Source organism: Equus caballus, chromosome 14, assembly GCF_041296265.1.
Source record: "Equus caballus isolate H_3958 breed thoroughbred chromosome 14, TB-T2T, whole genome shotgun sequence".
NCBI classification, from domain to species: Eukaryota; Metazoa; Chordata; class Mammalia; order Perissodactyla; family Equidae; genus Equus; species Equus caballus.
Window position 1 is genome coordinate 50690615 of NC_091697.1, and position 19257 is coordinate 50709871.

The following is a 19257-nucleotide window of genomic DNA, read 5'->3' on the forward strand; positions in this document are numbered from 1 at the left end:
CCCCCAAACTGGATTCAGTTACACTGTTGCTCAGATTCTGTTCCCTGTCCATATAGTACTGTTTTGTGAATTTTCCCTAAACCAAAAGTCTATAAGGTGAGAGGACCCTTGTTCTTTTAAGAAGGAAGGAAATCTCTCTGGAAACATATTTTGTTAGTTTTTTTGGTGAGGAAGAGTGTCACTGAGCTAACATCTGTGCCAATCTTCCTCTATTTTATGTGGGATGCTGCCACAGCGTGGCTTGATGAGCAGCGCTAGGTCTGTACTCGGGATCCAAGCTTGCAAACCCTGGGCCACTGAAGGGGAGCACATGTGATCTTAACCACTAGGCTGCCAGCCCAGGCCCTGAAAACATGTTTTAAAAATAAGTTTTAATGTGGTTTTAAGCATGGAGAAGTACAGAGAAGAAATCATTAAATGGCCCACGTTCTCATTGCCCAGATCCTCCTGTTTATATAAATAACAATAACATTAGAATAGTAATCCACGTACAAGGTTTGAAATTTTAAACATGAAAGTATAAGTTTATAAAGCATAAATTTATAAAGTATAAAATAACTTCTGTTCCTGCTCTTCCTAATGGTAACAACTATTATTTATTGATAGTTTTTTTATCCATCCTTCCAGAAAAAGCATATGTATGTATGTATACATTCTTTTTTAAATTTATCAAAAAAAGGGAGCTGGATCATGCTCTACGTTACATCCCACATGTTGTTTTTTTCTTACTAAATAATACATCTTGGCATTCGTTCCTGATCCACTTCATTCATTTTGAAAATGCCTTATTTTATTCAGTAAATATAATGGATATATTTACTAGAGCAGCTGAGTCCACTGAACCAGCCATGCCTCCTGTCATCAAGGTGCCTTGAGAGTAGGACCATCTCAACATATGTATATATGTATATTTTTTTAATTCTCCAGGGAAAAGATCTTTGCTTTGTCCAATTCTAATTCTTCTAGCAAACTGGGGTGAACAGTTCAGGTAAAATTGAAACTAGCCTCATTGAACCACTTGTTAACTATGTGTCCCACGCATGTCACCTAACCATTCTAAGTCTATAACATGGAGATAATGATGACTACCCCATAGGGTTGTTGGGATGGTTAGTTGGGACAATTTATGTCTACAGGAAAACATATGGTATGCTCCCACCTGTATATTTAAACACATATCTGATCTGCAAAGAGAGATGTCTGGAAAGATTTTTACCAAAATGCTAATCTTGGTTTTCTCTGGGGATGGGATTTCTGGAGACCTTTTTTTCTTAGTTTTTTTCCATACTGCTTGAGTTTGTTTGTTTGTTTTGGAGATTTAAAAATTTTTTACAATGATTAGGAATGATTTTTACAAAAAAACATAAAGCCATTTTCAAAATGAGACAATGCATATAAAGAAATCCACACACAGTAAGTGCTCAATCAATGGGAGATGTTATTACTGTGAAAAGCTATCATAAAATGATGGCTCGTTCAATTGCAGAAAATCACCATTTAACTATATTTAACATTATGGACTTTGGAATCAGACAGTCTTGGTTTTAAACCCCAGTCCCACATCTTTTTTTTCTCCTCTCAGTCTTTTTAGATGATACAACTTGAGCAAAACACTCCACACTTACAGCCTTGGCTCCTCTATCTGTGAAATAAAGTGCTTTTCCCCTCCATCCAACCACCCAAATCCCACACAACCTTCAGAGATTTTAGTGTTTCCAGCTGCCTTGAACACGTGGAATTCCTGGAGTATTGCAACCTTGTCACTCGTTAGGGCGCTGGATACAATAACAGAATCTAGTCGTGGCCAACACAGCTGATGCCCTGCACCATATCTGTCCTTCCCTTTCTCTTTACCAACAGAACTTGGCTTTTTATGCAGGTCAGCAATGCACCCAATTAAAAATACCTCCCAGCCTTCCTTGCAGTTCGGGGGGGCCTTGTGTCCCAGTTTGACCAGTGAGATATAAAGCAGTATTCTCATTTATTACAAGGGGCTTCCAAGAAAATTGTTGTATCCCTGACCAGAAGGGAGATTTTTGGCTGACATATGCTCTTGGCCCTTACCTCTTCCCCCTGCATCTGTCTTAAGCAAGAAAATGATGCTTAGAGGGGCAGTAGCCATCTTTGCAACTATGAGTATAAGAGACACCCACTAAGAATGACAAAGCAGGAAAGCAGAAGAAACCAGGTTCTTATGACTTCATGGAGATGCTGTACAACTCCTGAACCACATACTCTAGACTTTATATTACATGAGGAAAATAAACCTTAGTAGGTTACACCACTGTTGTCAGGATGCAGTCACATGCAGCCGATGCAGTCCTGAGTGAATACACTACTGTACAGGGTTCCTGTGAGGACTCAGATAAGATAATGTATGTCAAGCACATAGCCCAGTGCCTGGAACACAGGCATAACTTAATAAATATTTGTTGATGAGTTCCAATTTTCTTCCTAGTGAGAGGGAATTAGGAACTGAAAATCTGTAACAGAGCATGGACTGTAACAACGTTAGAAACTTTATTTATTCATTCATTGTAAAGTTCTTAGAATCATGCCCAGCACACAAGCACTTTATAAATATCTGATAAATAAATATAATCCTAACACATGTTTACTGAAGGCCTACAATGTGCCAGGCGCTCCTCTAGATGCTTGGGAATACAGTAGTAAAGAAGACAGGGTTCCTGCTCTTACAGTACTTTCATTTTAGAAAGAGCAGGAGGAGATGGACAAAAAGGAAATAAATGAATAAACGAGAAATTGTCATGAAAATTAAAGAGGATGGTGTGATAGAGACCCCAGAACTCCTTAGACTGAGTATACAGGGAAGGCCTCTTGGAGGCAATGACACTGAAGGTAAGACCTGATCCCTAAGAAGGAGCCAACTCTGCAAAGGTCTGGGGGAGAAACCTTGCAGGCAGAGGAGACTCGCCAAAGGCCCTAACGTTGCTGTGAGTTTGGTGTTATGGAGGACGAGTCTTCCTGAAATCACCCAACCTTTGCAACTACAGAGAGGAAAGCATACACAGGGCAAATCCACATTTTATGTGGTCTGAAACTTATACAATTTGGGGCACCCTCTTTAAGAAAAAGAAAACAAAAGTACTGGGGCCAGCCCCATGGCCAAGTGGTTAAGTTTGCATGCTCTGCGTTGGCAGCCCAGGGGTTCACCAGTTTGGATCCTTGGCACTGACCTAGTACTGGTCATCAAGCCAGGCTGAGGCAGCGTCCCACATAGAAGAACTAGAATCACTTACAACTAGGATGTACAACTATGTACTGGGGCTTTGGGGAGGAAAAAAAAAGAGGAAGATTAGCAACAGATGTTAGCTCAGGGCCAATCTTAAAACAAAAACAGTACAAATACAAAATGGGGCTTTGGAAGGGGCCTTTGTGAGTGAGAAACTCTGAAACTTAAGCTTCATGAACTTCACGGAAAATCTATTTCTGCTTAGACCTGAGGTGATAGAAGTAGATTTGAAGTACAAATTATTCAGACTCTTTTGGAAGTCAGAAACACATTTGAGTTAGATGGAGTGAAAAAAGTTGACATTTATGATAAGGATCCAGGATATCTCACAGGACCCAAGGATGGGACTTTAACTGGGGCAAATATGTATTGCAACCAGAAACTCAAACCCCAGCAGGACTCTCCGTGTTTCAGCTCTTCTTCTCTAAACCTACACATGTGCTTCGTTCTTATCTTTTGCTTTGCAGATCAGCTCCATCTGCTTTTCTGACCCACAGAGCAGAACACCATGGCCACCCATGGTACAGGTTCCATGTTAGAGCTCCAATCATCAGTTCCTGGTCCAACTTCCCAGGGAAGCACTCTGATTGATAGACTTGAGTCAGGTCTCCATCCTTGGGTCAAAAAACAGCACCATGACAACTGGGAGGCCACTCAACCCTGAGATCAAGACAAAGGCAGTAGTGACCTGAAAAAGAGGAATCATTGTGAGCCAGGGAGCAAACCCAAGAGGAGCGTGCCTCCTCTGTTTGTCTCTGACAGTAGAGCAGCCCTGTCCAATAGAAATATAATGCAAGGCACAAATGGAAACCACATACATCATTTAAAATTTTCTAACAGACACTTTAAGAAGTATAAATAAACAAATGAAGTTAATTTTAATATTTTATTTAACCCAACATATTCAAAATATTATTACTTTAAGACGTACCCAATACAAAAATATTTTACGTTCTTCTTTACATACTGAGCCTTTGAAATCCAGCGTGCGTTTTACACTTCCGGCACATCTCAGTTGGGACTAGCCACATGTGGCTAGTGGCTATCATAGTGGACCATGCAGGTCAGACTTCTTGGCTGAGATCTGGTTGATGCTGCTCCGCATGTCCATTGCAGCTGGCCCAAGTCTGCAGTGATCAAACACAATGGTCTCTTGCTTGATGCAGTGGTCATTATTGTGTGTCTGTTCTTGGGCTCAGATAAATGTGCAGGATCCATCATTACTGGCTTTCAGAGTGCACACAGCACCAGTACATTTACTGCCAAACTGCAATTACAGAGTTCTTTCTTTGATGGATTCAGAGTTAATGTCTTTGTACTTCCTTTATTCCAGAAATGAAATTAAAGCCACTCACACACACACACACACACAAAAGGCCCACAGAAACCTGCCGTTCCATCAGCAAATCGTTCAGCCTCGGTAGGAAGGTCATTAGACTGGTTTTATATAGAGCCCATAAAGCATCGGGAAAACAGATAAATGTCAAAATCCTGGCTGCTCAGCTGCACTTCAGCTCAGCCTCCCAAAGGTAATAAATGCCTCTCTCCAAAGTGTGTCTGCTTTCTCTTCAATTTGCTGCAGCCAGGTAAATAAGTTCTACAAGGCATATTCCTTTTTCAGTACGTATACATTTTCCCTCGAGTTTTAGCCAACATAGATGTATACAGGTCATATCTGCTCCATTCTCACTTTGAAAGGCTGGTTTCTATTCTGGCTATAGAATTTTCAGATGAGTTTAGTTGAAAAGACCAGATGAGACTGGTTTAGAAGTCTCTTATTTTTCTGTCTGGAGGCAATTTGTAATGGCCGTCTAATAATTTGATAGCCACTGCCCATCAAGCTCTTATTATGTGCTAGTCAACATGCTAAGCACTTACAGACATGACATTTAATTTTTGCAACAACGCCATAGGTAAGTACTATTATTAACACTCCTATCTTACAGAAGAGGAAACTGAGGTTTGAGAAAGATTAAGTGACTTGCCCGAGGTCACGCCATTACTAGGCAATAAAACCAAGATTTGAAACCAAGTTGCCTGACTCCAAAGCTTTAGTTGCTGAGGTCTGCACAACAATTTGGGACAATTTCTGAAATAGAGGGCCATTAAGTGTCCCTTCCAGGGGCCGGCACTTTTACCAGAGGGCTTCTTGGGGCAGAGTGTCTAAGAGGGGACCATCGGAATGAGGTCTCCAGTGGGCAGGTCTGGAAGGCGGCAAAATGGAGCTCCTCTCATAGGGGAGAAATAAGGACAGATGTGCACACCCCTGGGGAGGAGGCAGTTGACAATCTTGGCAAAGAAGGGCTGGATCCCAGTGTGCCACCATCGTAAAGGAGCTCTGACCTTACTCAGCAGCCTCGAACAAGCCACCTGGCTTTCAGTAATGTAAAGATAATGGCTCTGCCAGGCCTCCCTGAGGGCCTATTTGGATTAACTAGTTAATGGTTATATACTAGTTTGAACAGGCAAAGAGCCCAATAAAATCTCTACCCAGGTCTTTTTAGTACAGCACTGAGCCCCTGTTGATGATAAATGTTAAAGGGAGATCAAGCCCTCTTCAGTTTTATTGCCTTAATTGGGCCATTTGGCAGTACTAGGCCAGACAAGAAAATAATAGCATGCCCACACAAAGAGCCAACTTGACTGTGAGAGACAACACCAGTAATGTCCTTAGAACCTGAATTTAATGTTAGTAACCTCAGGTGGGAGGCAGGCATTGGATAAACATTTGTTGAATGATGAAATGCAAGAATTTGATGTTTACTCAAGCACCTACTATGTGTCAAACAGTGGATTACAAATGTCAGGCTTTAAAAAGCCATCTATCCGATGTCAACCTTCTGCCTGGAGATGAGGAATGTTACCACATCACTCTGAATGTGGATTTCTCCACCAGTGAGCGCACAGCCAGCAGTAAAGCGAACGACCAAACTATCGAACAATCCTGCTGGAGAGCAAACTATCAGTTTCTCCTAGCAAAGAGCAACTGAAAATCCGACAGTAGCTTTTTTGGTAGGATGGCCCTGAAAGACAGAAATCTTCATTTGCCAAACACAGCGTAAATAACAGAATTTTCAGGAGCTATTTTTTTCTTCAGGAGCTATTTTGATAACAAACATAAATGGAAAAATATGCAGACCATGTTCATCCTTTAAGGCCCACATCTACTCAGATTTCCACAAGGCAAGAGGAAGGAAATTCCCAGTTAGAACTGAAAGTCCATAACTGCCCCTTCCCCCCCCAACTCTGAACTGTGTGGAAAAATGTGAAATGTACAAGTTTTCATAGAAATAACCAGAAATTGTCCAACTGGCTTCAAAAATGGCTAGACCCTGTTCATTATTTAACACTTACTCCATGTGAGATAAACACAAGAAAAGCCATTGCCGAGCTACAGTATTTTCCCAAGCTATAATTTATTCATTCATTCTTTTATTTATTCAAATAAAATAAATTGAGGGATTACTGTACACCAGGCACTGTTCTAGCATCAGGAAGCAGGAACAAAACAGAGACTACCTGGGCCGGCCCCGTGGCCGAGTGGTTAAGTTTGCGCACTCTGCTTCAACAGCCTGGGGTTTCTCCGGTTTGAATCCTGGCTGCAGACACAGCACTGCTCGTCAGGCCACGCTGGGGCAGCATCCCACATGCCACAACTAGAAGGACCCACAACTAAAAAAACACAACTATGTACCGGGGGGCTTTGGGGAGAAAAAAGAAAAAAAAGATCTTTAAAGACAAAACAAAAACAAAAACAGAGATTACCTGTCCTCCTAGAAGTCACATTTTAGCAACTGCTTTCAGTTCCCCAATAGAACCCTTCAGTTTGTAGTTTAACAAAATGAAATAGCTTTTCGGGCTAGTACTCGGATCTTCTTGTGTTGATTCATTCTTTCAGCAAATATTTACTGAGCAACTACTGGGCTTCTCTGGAGCAATACAAATGAGTATGAAGATGGGGACTATGCTTTCACAAAGCTCACTGTCTAGACAGAAATATAAAGCACTTATAGAAAAAACAAGGGGCCGGCCTGGTGGCGTAGTGGTTGGGTTCGTGCGCTCTGCTTCTGCGGCCTGGAGTTTGCAGGTTCAGATCCTGAATGCAGACCTACACACTGCTTGTCAAGCCATGCTGCAGTGGCATTCCACATATTAAAAAGAAAAAAAAAAAGAGGAAGATTGGCATAGATGTTAGCTCAGGGCCAATCTTCTTCACAAAAAAAAAAGAAAGAAAAAGAAAAACCAATACTACAAGGCATTAAATGCCATGAGCAAAGCAGATAGAATGCTGTGAAAATTCAGAGAAGAAAACTCAGCTTTACAGAGGAGGTAACTGGGTGGTGTATGAATTAGGATTTAAAGGATGAGTATGATTCACAGGTGTAAAATGAGAGGAGGGCGGGGCATACCAGGATGAAGGATGGTCTGTAACTGATCAAAAGTAACATCTTATTTTCTAATATACATGTTGGTAAAACAAAGCTATAAAAGCTGCTATGGACTGACCGTGTCTCCCCCAAATTCATATGCTGAAGCAAGCTTGAATCCCCAGTGAGATGGTATTTGGTGGTAGGGGCTTTGGGAAGTAATTAGGTCATGAGGGTGGAGCCCTGGCGATGGGATTAGTGCCCTTATAAGAAGAGTCTGAGAGACACATCTCTCTCTGCCATGTGAGGACACATAAGAAGGTAAACCAAGAAGAGGGCTTTTAGAGGAAGCTGACCATGCCACCACCCTCATCTCGGACTTGCAGCCTCCAGAACTGTGAGAAATAAATGCTTGTTGTGTAAGCCTCCCCGTCTGTGGCATTTGTTATAGCAGCCTGAACTAAGACAAGAGCCAAGACTTCAGCCTTGCTTTAAAACTTCTTTGTCCAAATGAAGTTTTAGAGCAGATATTGCCCTCAATTTAACTGAACATTCAAGGTCAACCTACAATGAAGAGTCAAAAGAGTGGAAAATCGGTTTCACCTCACAGGCGCACTGAGGAACAGGCTGCTAGAAGTGTTGCAATTCTGAGGCTTTATTAAAGTTTTGGTAGGAAATGGCCCATGATCGATTAGTGATGTCTGCCACAGGCACAGGATGCAGATGTGGGGTTGATTTATTTGCCATCCCTGGGTTCCAGTCAAATATCTGAATTGCCCAGTGAAGATTGCTCTGTCATAGAGGTTTTTAAACTGTCTTAGCAGCAGAACCCTTTGTTCAAATGAAATCTTACTCAACATTCCTAAATTTTAAAGAATGAGCTATCCTCATTGAAACAGGAAAGTGAAGGGGCCTGCCTGGTGGTGTAGTGGTTAAGTTCGTGGGCTTTACTTCAGCAGCCCAGGTTTGTGGGCCTAGATCCCAGGCAGGGATCCACACAGCACTAATCAAGCTATGCTGTGGTGACGTCTCACATACAAAACAGAGGAACATTGGCACAGATGTTAGCTCAGGGACAATCTTCCTCACCAAAAAAAGAAAAAAGAAAAGAAAAAGAAACAGGAAAGTGAGAAGTCTAGAGTCCCACCTACTCACCCTCTTCCTTACTCATCATATTGGTACCCAGAGCACAGCCTGAAAAGTCAATGCTTTATGACACTGCTGTTTTCCACATTACAAGAAAAACAGCAGTTAATAATTTGTTCATATTAAATTCCCCTAGAGGGATGATAATCACCATTTTACAGATGCAGAAACTGAGGTCCAAAGAGGTTAAGTGATAAGCCCCAGGCTCATGACAGATGGTCAGTGATGAAGTCAGGAGCTAGAAGCCAGGCCTCCTCCCTCCTTCTTGGGCTGGGGCGTCCCATGTCTCTAGCTCTGCAGCCCCATCTGAGCTTGTCATGGGCTGAACAGCAGGGACTTCCAAAGAAGAGAGCTAGGCTGAGTTGAAATAAACGCAAGGACAAAAAGCGGGTAGCCCTGCCCCTCTGTCTGAAGTTCTGCCTCACTCTGCCTTCACCAACATATCACTTCCACAAGCCCCTTTGTCAGTGACACCTTGAGGCCTGCATCCTGAGCAGATTGTGGCTCCAGCAGACTCAAGTTTCCTCACTTCCTGCAACTTGCAGAAGGTGCGGCAACCTGAGCATGCCCCCGCCTCCTCTTTCATCAGCTGGTACTTCTCAGGAGAGCCTGTCATCTCTGCCGGGGCTAGAGCCTGGGGTGGAGCTGCAAAGGGCCGATACAGGGCGGTCACAGTGAGTCCCCACGTAAGGCGTTCTACAAATTACAAAGCACTTTTATTGTCACCAAGCCCACCACGCACATCATCACTACCCTCCCTTCTAGCCTGGACCCCTGTGGCAGCCTCTTCTCCCCGCTCTTCTCCCCTCATCTACTCTGGCCTCACCACAATCCCTTCCATTTTGCACACTGCAGGCAGAGATCTTTTAATAATGCAAATATGATCGGGTCACTCTTCTGCTTAAAACCCTTCAACAGCTTCCCATTGTTCACAGTACCCAGCGGGAAGAGCAGTTACTTGTGAGAAAGTATGTGTGTGTGTGTGTGCATGTGTGCACATACACTCTCGCAAAGGAGGGTGGTTTATGATATTTACACTGCAACATGACATTAGTATAGGCTCCATTTGATACACAGCAGGGTATATTTATTTATTCATGTGTATTTATTTAGGTCCTGCCTCATTCCACAAAGGAATTGGAGTGGCTGGGTATATAATGTTTCCTGGGCAGGCAAAGACAGGAAGCTTTCTCAGCTATGTTTTAGGAACTTCAATCCTGTGGTATGAACCAACTACAGTGTAAAATAATAATAAATTGCACTTTATTGTCCTAAAAACACTGAAAGGAAACTAAGGGATGAGATGCCTGCAGTGGTTCTCCGTCACAGCATTGCAGGATGATTTCTGGATCACCGAAAAGGCATTCCGAGGCACATTAGGAGAAACTGAGTCATTACCTAAGACATGCGTGTTAATATCATCTTGGCAGTGGCCCCCAAGTCCCTAAGCCAAGGGGCCTTCTTCCAACCATGTCCTTACAATTTAGAAAAGAGCCCTTTCTGATAGTGTTTCCTTGGTGGCCCAAGATTTTTTTTATTTAAAAAATTGTACGTATTTTAAATTAGGCAACATACAACATTTCAAAATTCCAGAGGTACAAGAGTGCCTATAATAAAGGTTCCTTCCCACCTGTCTTTCAGCCACGCTGTTGCCCTTTCTGGAAGCAATCACTGTTACTAGTTTCTAGAATAGTCTATGCATACATAAGCCTGCATGTTCACAGTTCTTTTTTTTTTTAAGATTGGCACCTGAGCTAACATCTGTTGCCAATCTTCTTTTTTATTCTTTTCCCCAAAGCCACCCCAGCACATAGTTGTATATTTCTAGTTGTGACTGCCCCTGGTTGTGCTATGTGGGACACCACCTCAGCATGGCCTGATGAGTGGTGCTAGGTCTGCGCCCAGGATCCAAACCGGTGAAACCCTGGGCCACTGACTCAGAGTGCACAAACTTAACCACTCGGCCATGGGGCCAGCCCCGGCAGCTCTTATTTTCATTCCAAGAGCAGGATTCTACTTAAATGTCCCATGCCTGGTTTTTTTCCCCACCTTGGCTTCTCACTCAACAATTCATCTTGAGGCCCAGCCTTCAGTACATGGGACTGTTATAAACTGTGATAGACCTGTGTGTTTGGGATTCTTCATGGGCATGAGGGATTTGGTTCCAGTGAAACTGAAACTGTCCAACTCAGGGCTGGGGAGTTTGGCCCATACTTACTCAGAATGACCCTGGAGCTCATCATCTGGAGAAGGGCAGCTCCGGGGCCACAGGGCAGTGCGGGCTGACCTGGAGTCAGACAGTCGGCACCAGCCTTCCTCTGCACATCATTGAGGGACCTTTTTAATCGTTTTAAATTACACGGGAAATATATGAATGTATTCCTGCTGGAAAAAAGGTCAAACAATACAGTAGAAGTAAAAGCCCCTTAGACGCCAAACCCAAGTCCACTCTCTCCCCGGAAGTATCTGTTGCAGCCAATTTGGTATTTTGTGTGTTTTGAGCCTCTTGTTTTGTGGGGAAGGTTGTTTTTGTTCTGTTTTCCTGCATGGCATCATATCTATGTACTCTACAACGTGCTTTTCTCATGTAACATTTTGTCTTGGCCTTATTTCCATTTCAGGGCATGTAGATCCACTTCACGCTTTGTACCCACCGCATCACGATTCCATCGTATGGGCATACCATAGTGTGTAAGAATTGTCCTCCCAATGGACATCTGGGTTGTTCCTAATTTTTTGTTAGTAACCCAATGCTTATGTGAAAACTATGCACAGGTAAAAATAATTTCTCTAAAATAGAGAAGAGGAATTTCTGAGGTAAGGGGTGTGCACATTTAAAATGTTAACAGATGCTCCCAAGTGACCCTTCCCAAAGGAGGTGCAGGGGTTTGCCCTGGCAGTGACATGGTAAGTTGTACAGGACTGATGTTTACCCTTGTAAGTTGTGATCTGAAATGGATGCAGTGTTCACAAGGAAAAAGAGGCATGCAAACCCACAGGATAGCGGAAACCCTACACAATAAGTACAGCACCGTTCGCACTGTCACCAAGGATTGGGAGCAGAGAATAGTGAGCATAAAGGACTTGTCAGGGGAGCAGCGCCCTCCTCACTCTTCCCTTCTGCTCTCTGGTTTAATAAAGCAACATGGAAACATCCAAGGGGGAGAGCAGGGCTTCAGACAGAGCGATGCGGAGCAAAAATGGAGATCCGCTCTAACCCAGACCTCAGGAGGCGGCCATTGACAGACCCTTGAGCAAACTGCTGGTGGCCAATTGTACAGACCCAGATGGAAGTTTTCATTCCACTGGGCCTCTTTCCGGAAATGCTCTGCTCCTAGGTTTGGGATGTAATAAAATCACGGGCAGTCTGATTTCCCCAAGTCCTCCAACCTGCAGGCATTACCCTTTGCTTCAGTATCCAAATAAAATGGCTTCCCTCTCCATTTCACAACCTATGGCAAGGCCAGCTCCCTCCCCAGGACTTTTGCGGGGTCCGGGGTTGCTGATGTTTTCCCGGTCACTTCCTGTCCCTGTCCTGCTCTTGAGTGTGCTGTCGGCCTCTCTGTCCTCACCTCTCTGCCATGCCCATCATCACCACTATTCCTTCTTTATTCTCCCAAAGACTGAAGACTTTATTGAGGTCTGTGGATAAAGGAGATGGGTCACAGCCCAGTGCTGAACAGGAAACACATTACAGCAGATACCAGGCATGACTCTTCTGGAAAACTCCTTGATCACTGTACCCTGGGAGGAGCTGCTGGCTGACCTTCTCAGGCCCTGGCCTCATGGCAACTTGTCAGGTCACCTCCCATCCTCCAAGGGCCCTCTGCCATCTCCCCAAATCTCGTACAATTCCACGGTCCAGGGAACAGCTCTCCAATTCTTACCACTTTACTCTTATTCGGCCCCGCAATGAGCTCCCTTGGCCTTGCAGAGTGGTTAACAGGCTCCCTCTATTCAAATCCAGGCTCTGCTACTTGCCTCCTATGTGACCTTCAGCAAGATACTTGGCCTCTCTCAGCTCCAGTTTCTTCATATGAAGCAGGGGTTACATTAGAATGTATTTAAAGCATTTAGCGCAATGCCTGGTACCTTCTTTCCTATCATGTCCATGAGGATATCACTGTTCAAGCCGGGAAATGACCCATCGAGGTGTTTACCTCTCAGAAGAGCAGTTATTGCTCTAAGTGAGTTCTGCCACCACCCTAAGACATCTAGCAGTTGGCTTTTAAAATAATTATTTTCTTCCTCCTTAGTGTGTTGTAAGGAAGCTTCCTTTCAGCTTAACGCCTTGGAAACGCCACTTACGCAATGCTCTAGTTCTCAGGGGTTTCATGGTGAATACGAAGAGACTCTGGGGCAACTTGAATGGGCTTCATCCAGGCCACAGGGTCGAGATTCAGTGCCACCGCTCCCCTTCACACTCTGCTAACACCCCTCCCTTCACGGATGGCACCTCCACCCGCCAGGGGTTCAGCTCAGATGCTTGAGAATCATCGTTTAGTCCATCTTTCCCTACCCCCCACCCTCAGATCCCCAGCAAGCCCTGGTGGGGTTACCTGTAAATTCTCTATTTCCCCCCACTCCAGGCCAGGCCAGCATCAGCTCCCACCTGGGTCTCTGCAGCCGTCTCCTCACTGGTCGCCCTGCTTCCACACTTGCTTCCTATGATCCATTGTCAACCTGGTTGGCAGAGTCATTTGAAAACATAAACCATACATCATAAAGTATTGGATACCTGAGTGTACCACCCAAATCCCCCTTCAGGACTGGGACACTCATTCGGCTGCCAGAGCGTCCACTGCTGACGTTCTCTGCTGAGCCCTCCCCAGGTGTTGTCCTTAGGTAAAGGGAGCTGTCTTACCCAAGATTGCATCCTCAACCCAGGGCAGCCCACAAACGATCACTAGTCAGGGCAAGGGTGTGGGGGGGGCAATAATAATAAATAAATAAAAAGAGAAATCAGATCACTTCCTTCTTCTGCTTAAAACCTGTCAGTGCTTCCTGTTGCCTTCACAGTAAAACCCAGGCCCCAAGGCAAGGCTGACAAGGCTCTGCCTGACCCTTGCTGCCCCTCTAGCTCCACCTCTGTGGGCCTCACAACTGCCTCCTTTCCCCTCCTCTAAACACCATGCCCTGCCCGTCTTCAGCCTTCGCATGGCCTCTTCCCTGGAACCCTTCTCACCCCCTCAACTCCAATGGCTGCTTCTCAGCTTGCCAATTTCAGCACAGAAAGACCCTCCTTGACCAGCCACTCTAAATCAGCCCACTCTCTCCAATTTCTCTGGATCATACTTCCCTGTTTATCACCTGAGTCTATTCATTTGTTTACTGTCTGCTCCCCACAAAATGGTGAGCTCCATGCGGGCAGGTGCCTTGTCCATCTTGCTGCCTTTTCTGCTCCTAGCACCTTGCACAGTAGGAGCACAGTATATCCTTGTGGAATGAATGAACAAATAAGTGAATGAATCCATCAATGAGGAAAATGAAGAGGAAACCTCCCAGGGAAGGTGCGATCTGAGGAGACACTCCAAGGGAGGGATCCCACGGGAGCTGCCTCTTCATACAGGAGCCTGGCTCCTCCCGGTGAGACAGAGGGAGAGGAAACCAGGAGTGACATCCCTGAAGTCCCAGGGGTCTCCTGTGACCTCCTGAGACGGGAGAGGGAATGTCTCCCCATCACTGAGAAATGCCTCAACTGCCGCAGCAAGAGGGTAGAGCTGCTGGCCCCAATGCTGATTTCCACGCAGCCACTGCCTTCTTCCACCGCCGGGAGCCCTCCGAGTTGCCATGGCAACAGGACTGCCAGAGTCCAAATAGGGATGTCTGCATCTCCCAGTACTTCTTCTGGGGAGGGCGAGCAGAAAGGGGGTCAGCCCACATTGTGGCCTTGCTCTGTCTGCCTCTGGCCAGTCCTGGTCTCTAAGCAAAGCGTCCTCCTCTTCCCCTCCCCCCTCCTCACTTGAAAATCTGAGGAAGCACTCCCTTCAGAGTCTTCTCCTCTGTTTTCTGTCTCCCGCTGGGGAAGGAGAGGGGAGGGACAGCCTCATCTTTGTATCCTGTCCAGGCCCACAGATTGGCCAGAAGAACAAAGGAGAAGGATTCTCTGATAGCTCACAGCTCTCAGGACAGCTTTAAGAATGTTTTCTTTTTAAATACCACTTTGTTAGCCTAACCAGTGACGTCCTGGAGTTTTTGAGTCTCTGTTGGCTGCCTTTTTGGTCCCCCTCAAGAAGCAAAACATGGCTTTTACTCCCCAGAAGCTAAGAGCCCTTTGGGGAAGCTGCTGTGAGGTAGTTTGTGTCATTTGTCAAAAACAATGACCATAGTATCTACCACTCACGAAGTGAACGCGTGACACGATCACGTCTCCCAATCCTTATGACAGCCCTGCTTAAAAGGTATCAGTAGTCCCTCCTCATATGTGAGGAAACAGGCTCTATCATTCCTGGGGTCACACAGCTGCTGAGAGCCCCAGCTGCGATCTGAGCCTTGTACTCTCAGACTCCGAAATTCAAGCCCTGGGCCACTGCTCTATGTTGGGAGGCATAAACTGTTACAGGGAATGACACTTTTAGCTTCCCTGGCCCCAGCCAGCCCCTTGGGTCCTCACGTGGCCCCCTCCTGGCCACGGTGTCCAGCAGTCGCTGGCTCTGGCCCCAAGCCGCATCACCCCTGCAGAGATTTGACTGCAACTCCCTCAGAGTAAGAACAAAGGCAGCTTTTTTCGCCCCTTCTTTAGAAACCTTGACTCCTTGCCACACAAGCAGCCCCACGGATTGGCTGCTACCATGGCAACTGGTTGCCGATCTCTGTCCAATTATGTCAGCCCAGAGCTGCAGAGCCTGTGCGTGTCCATTTCCTGACCAAGCTCCCCAGCCTGCCAGTCCTCTGACCTCCGGGCTGCTTTGAATGCCTACACTTTCTAATTACAGCTGCCTTTCAATTCCTGGGTCCTACAGGAATCTGCATTGAACTGCTCTTCCCAGCAGCCCATTTGTCACACTCGGGGCCCCTGGCTCTTTTTCTGTGATTTATGAAGCACTGATTGTGTATCTAGCCTTGCCCTCAGCAGACTCATGCACTCCGAAGGGCAGATAGCTCGGACACACAAATTTCAAACACCCTGGATTTAGTGTCTGGCAGTGAGATCTTTCTGCTGCAGTTGTGACCTTGTAGAGGGTCTGCAGTGCCCTGATTTCAAGCCTGCTTTCTGCATTCATTCATTTATTCGTTCAACAATTCATGAGCACCCACTATGTTCCTGGCACAAGGGATACCATGTTAAACCAGACAGAATGGAACTCTACCCTTTCCTGGGGGAGAGGGGTGATAAAAGTCAACAGGTAAATGACAAATAAATATAATTTTGGATAATGGTAAATATGGTGAAGATAAAGGAGCTGAGGAGCTCCAATCGTAGGATGGACGTTTTCCTCTGTCCTCATCTAAGCTCCCCACTTCCAGAGGAGGGTACACCAGATGAAGGGGATGAGGAGACGGTGCTTGGCGTCCAGTGGGCACTTTGGGATGCAAGTGGCAAAGACCAAATTTAGGAAGAAGGCTTCTTTAGGCAGTGATGCAGCTGGGAGTCTGGGGCCGAAAGTCAGCAGGACTCCATCACCGTCTCTTCCCTCTCTTGGGTCGACAGCTTCCTTCTCCACTTCTCCTGCAGTGGCTTTTCTCACAAGACAGGAAGTGTGGCTGCTGACAGATCCTGTGAGTTTTACTTTTCGCAGCCACAGGCACGGAAGACAGCCTGACCTCAAGCATTGTCCCATTCTACGACCAAAACTCCAAGGGAAGAGACTCATTGGCCCCGGTCAGAGGTTCCCAGGCCTGGACTTATCAGCAAAGGCCAAGGATGGGATCAGATCACTAACAGGGAGGTTCCCTGGTTCCAGATAGCCTTCTGTGGTTGGGGGAGGCAGACAATCCCAGGGTCCTGATCAGCCTCACAAAGTGAGACCCATCTGGGTGTGTGCCCCTCCACTCCCTCACCGTTACCTCACCCCACCCACCCCACGTCTACTCCTGTGCTTTCTTACTTTTATGGTCTATCTTCTGTTCCTGAGAGGCAACGTTGTCGCCTCTGCCCCAGTTCAGTCCCAACTCTTAAGGTCATCCTCTGCTCTAGGGGCTTCTCTGTCTACCTCACCTGTGTCACCCTCATGTGGAGTCACACCCACTCCATGCATGACCCCAAGTCACTACCAACACCAGCTGTGGTGTACGGCAGGTTTTACTAAAGGTCTGGGGGTGAGAGATAGGGAATACCCCACGGCTTAGAACAAGACCAACTCCCGCTCTACCCACAGAATTGATCCTCATTGTCTGCTTTCCTTAGGGCTCGTTGTCTCCCTCCCTCTCTGAGCTGTCCCCAGAGCTCCCAGCAGGCACCCTGAAATTCCTTGTTACTTTTAATGAAGAGGTATTCAGCTTTCTGTTTTGACTGAAATCACGTTCCTGAGCCCAGCCTGGCACATCCTAAAAACACATTAAGGTGCATTGCTAAACAAAACAATCTTCAATCTGACCCTACAAAGGACAGAAGAACCTTTGGAACTGTAGTTACTGGTTTAACTTATCCACTGTCAAATTCTTAGGGTTCAAACTCCCACCAAGCAGAGCAAGGACAGGAGGTGTGGGTGGAAGGGTTCACATACAGACTCCATTTCGGCCCCAGGATAAAGTGCTGTCCACTTCAATACTGAGCTCCTGTAGGGCTGGCTGGGAACACTGTAGTGGTATATCCCACTATGTCTCCTTTGAGGTTAGATGGGGTTGCATGCTCAGATCCCTGAGACTTCCTTTGAGGGATGGGCTCAGCAGGTCACACACTAGCCCAACACTTTGAGGGTGACACAGAGGAAGAATGAAGGGCTCCCAGATTGTAGAGGTCAGGGATGTCTCAGCAAGGGACATAAGGTCCCATTCAGAGAAGAAAAAGAGTAACACAGACCCTCTCTCCCACTGTCAGTTATGTTTTCCAGCTGGAAAAGTTCAAGTGCCTGTTGCATTTCCAATGCCTGCCCTTTTCACTCTCAGTGCTGCGGGGATCAGCAAATGCTAGAATTCTAACTGAATTGCCTCCTGTACATCTCCCTGTGGGATTTGTGAAGACTCAAAGATGACAGCCATCTGGGAAGCTGAGCCCTTACATGTTTCCAGCTGCCTAAAGCTGTTTCTGTAAACAAGCAGGGCCCTCTCTGTGGCCTCGAAAAACCTTTGCAGGAGTAGACTGCCCGCATAGGGCACTCATGCACAGTTTTAGTGCCTCGTCTTAGAGGCCATTTTTAATCTTCTGGAGGGAGGAGACGCAGGGATGGGAGGGCGAGCTGCCCATTCCACTTCTGTCCTCTTCTCCCCCAATTATTTCATATGAGGAGAGTTACCAAGATCTTGGTTATCTGGTTCCTTCTCATTAACTCAGATTTCCTGGAGTCTGGACCTATTAATGGACTCCTGACTTTGTGGTCTGAGCAAACTGTAGGCTGTTTCTGCAAATGCATTTGACTTTGAATCTAGGGGCTAGGCTATAAGGTTGTTGAGATGCCTTCCCCTTCTTACAAGAGGGAAGTAACAGGTGGAGTGGAATGAGCCCTGGCCAGGAACCAGGTAACTCTGGGGATCTGGGCCTAGCTCTGGTGAAGTCTAACTTTGAAGAAATGACTCATGTCTCGGGGCCTTGGTTTCCTCATCTGTTAAATGCATGGTTTGACGGGGCAGTTTTCTAAACCTCAGTCACTCATCTCCACCTTCATAACTTTTGTCACACCTGCGTATCACCTGTACTATTACATACTTAATATTTTTCTGAAAATTGATTATCTTTTGAAACTGGCTCCCTACTGAGCAATACATCCATGAAATCACATATTTAATGTGCTAGTTTTATTTTTTCTACGTGTTAAAACAAATACTTATTTTTTTCAACTGTTGCCAATCTTTTTTTTTTTTTCTGCTTTATCTCCCCAAACTCCCCCTGTACACAGTTGTATATCTTAGTTGCAGGTCCTTCTAGTTGTGGGATGTAGGACGCCACCACAACGTGGCCTGACAAGCGGTGCCATGTCCATGCCCAGGATCCGAACCCTGGGCGGCTGCAGCAGAGCATACAAACTTAACCACTCGGCCACGGAGCCCAGCCCCACAAATACTTATTTTTAATTATACTCATCTGTGTAAGCCCTGAAACCATCCTGAGTACCATACGCATGTACCACCCTTTGGGAAACACTAGATTAGAACATCACTTCAGCTCCCAAATATCTTCACCCGTTTTGTGAAATTCTAATAATCTCAAAAAGGAAAAGCAATTTCAGAAAGAAAAAATATATAATTCCTGGAGCTGGCCTGATGGTGTAGTGGTTAAGTTCACGCACTCCACTTTGGCAGCCAGGGGTTCATGGATTCGGATCCCAGGTGTGGACCTACACATCGCTCATCAAGCCATGCTATGGCGGCATCCCACATACAAAACAGAGGAAG

At 45.7% G+C, this 19257-nt stretch overlaps 1 long non-coding RNA gene across 3 annotated transcripts in view; it reads right to left on the reverse strand.

The window, feature by feature from the left end:
- Positions 1-2507: 2507 nt before the first annotated feature.
- Positions 2508-19257, reverse strand: part of LOC102147329 (uncharacterized) — a 42085-nt gene continuing 25335 nt past the window's right edge. Inside the window, exons 5-9 of one of the 3 annotated variants that reach the window (XR_011425521.1) lie at positions 13326-13449; positions 10985-11151; positions 6773-6954; positions 4221-4380; positions 2508-3941 (exon numbers count right to left, since the gene is read on the reverse strand). This is a non-coding gene — a long non-coding RNA (uncharacterized lncRNA). Of the gene's footprint in view, positions 3942-4184; positions 4381-6772; positions 6955-10984; positions 11152-13325; positions 13450-19257 lie in introns of all 3 variants that reach the window. The other 2 variants (XR_011425522.1, XR_002799619.2) reach the window with 2 other exon arrangements.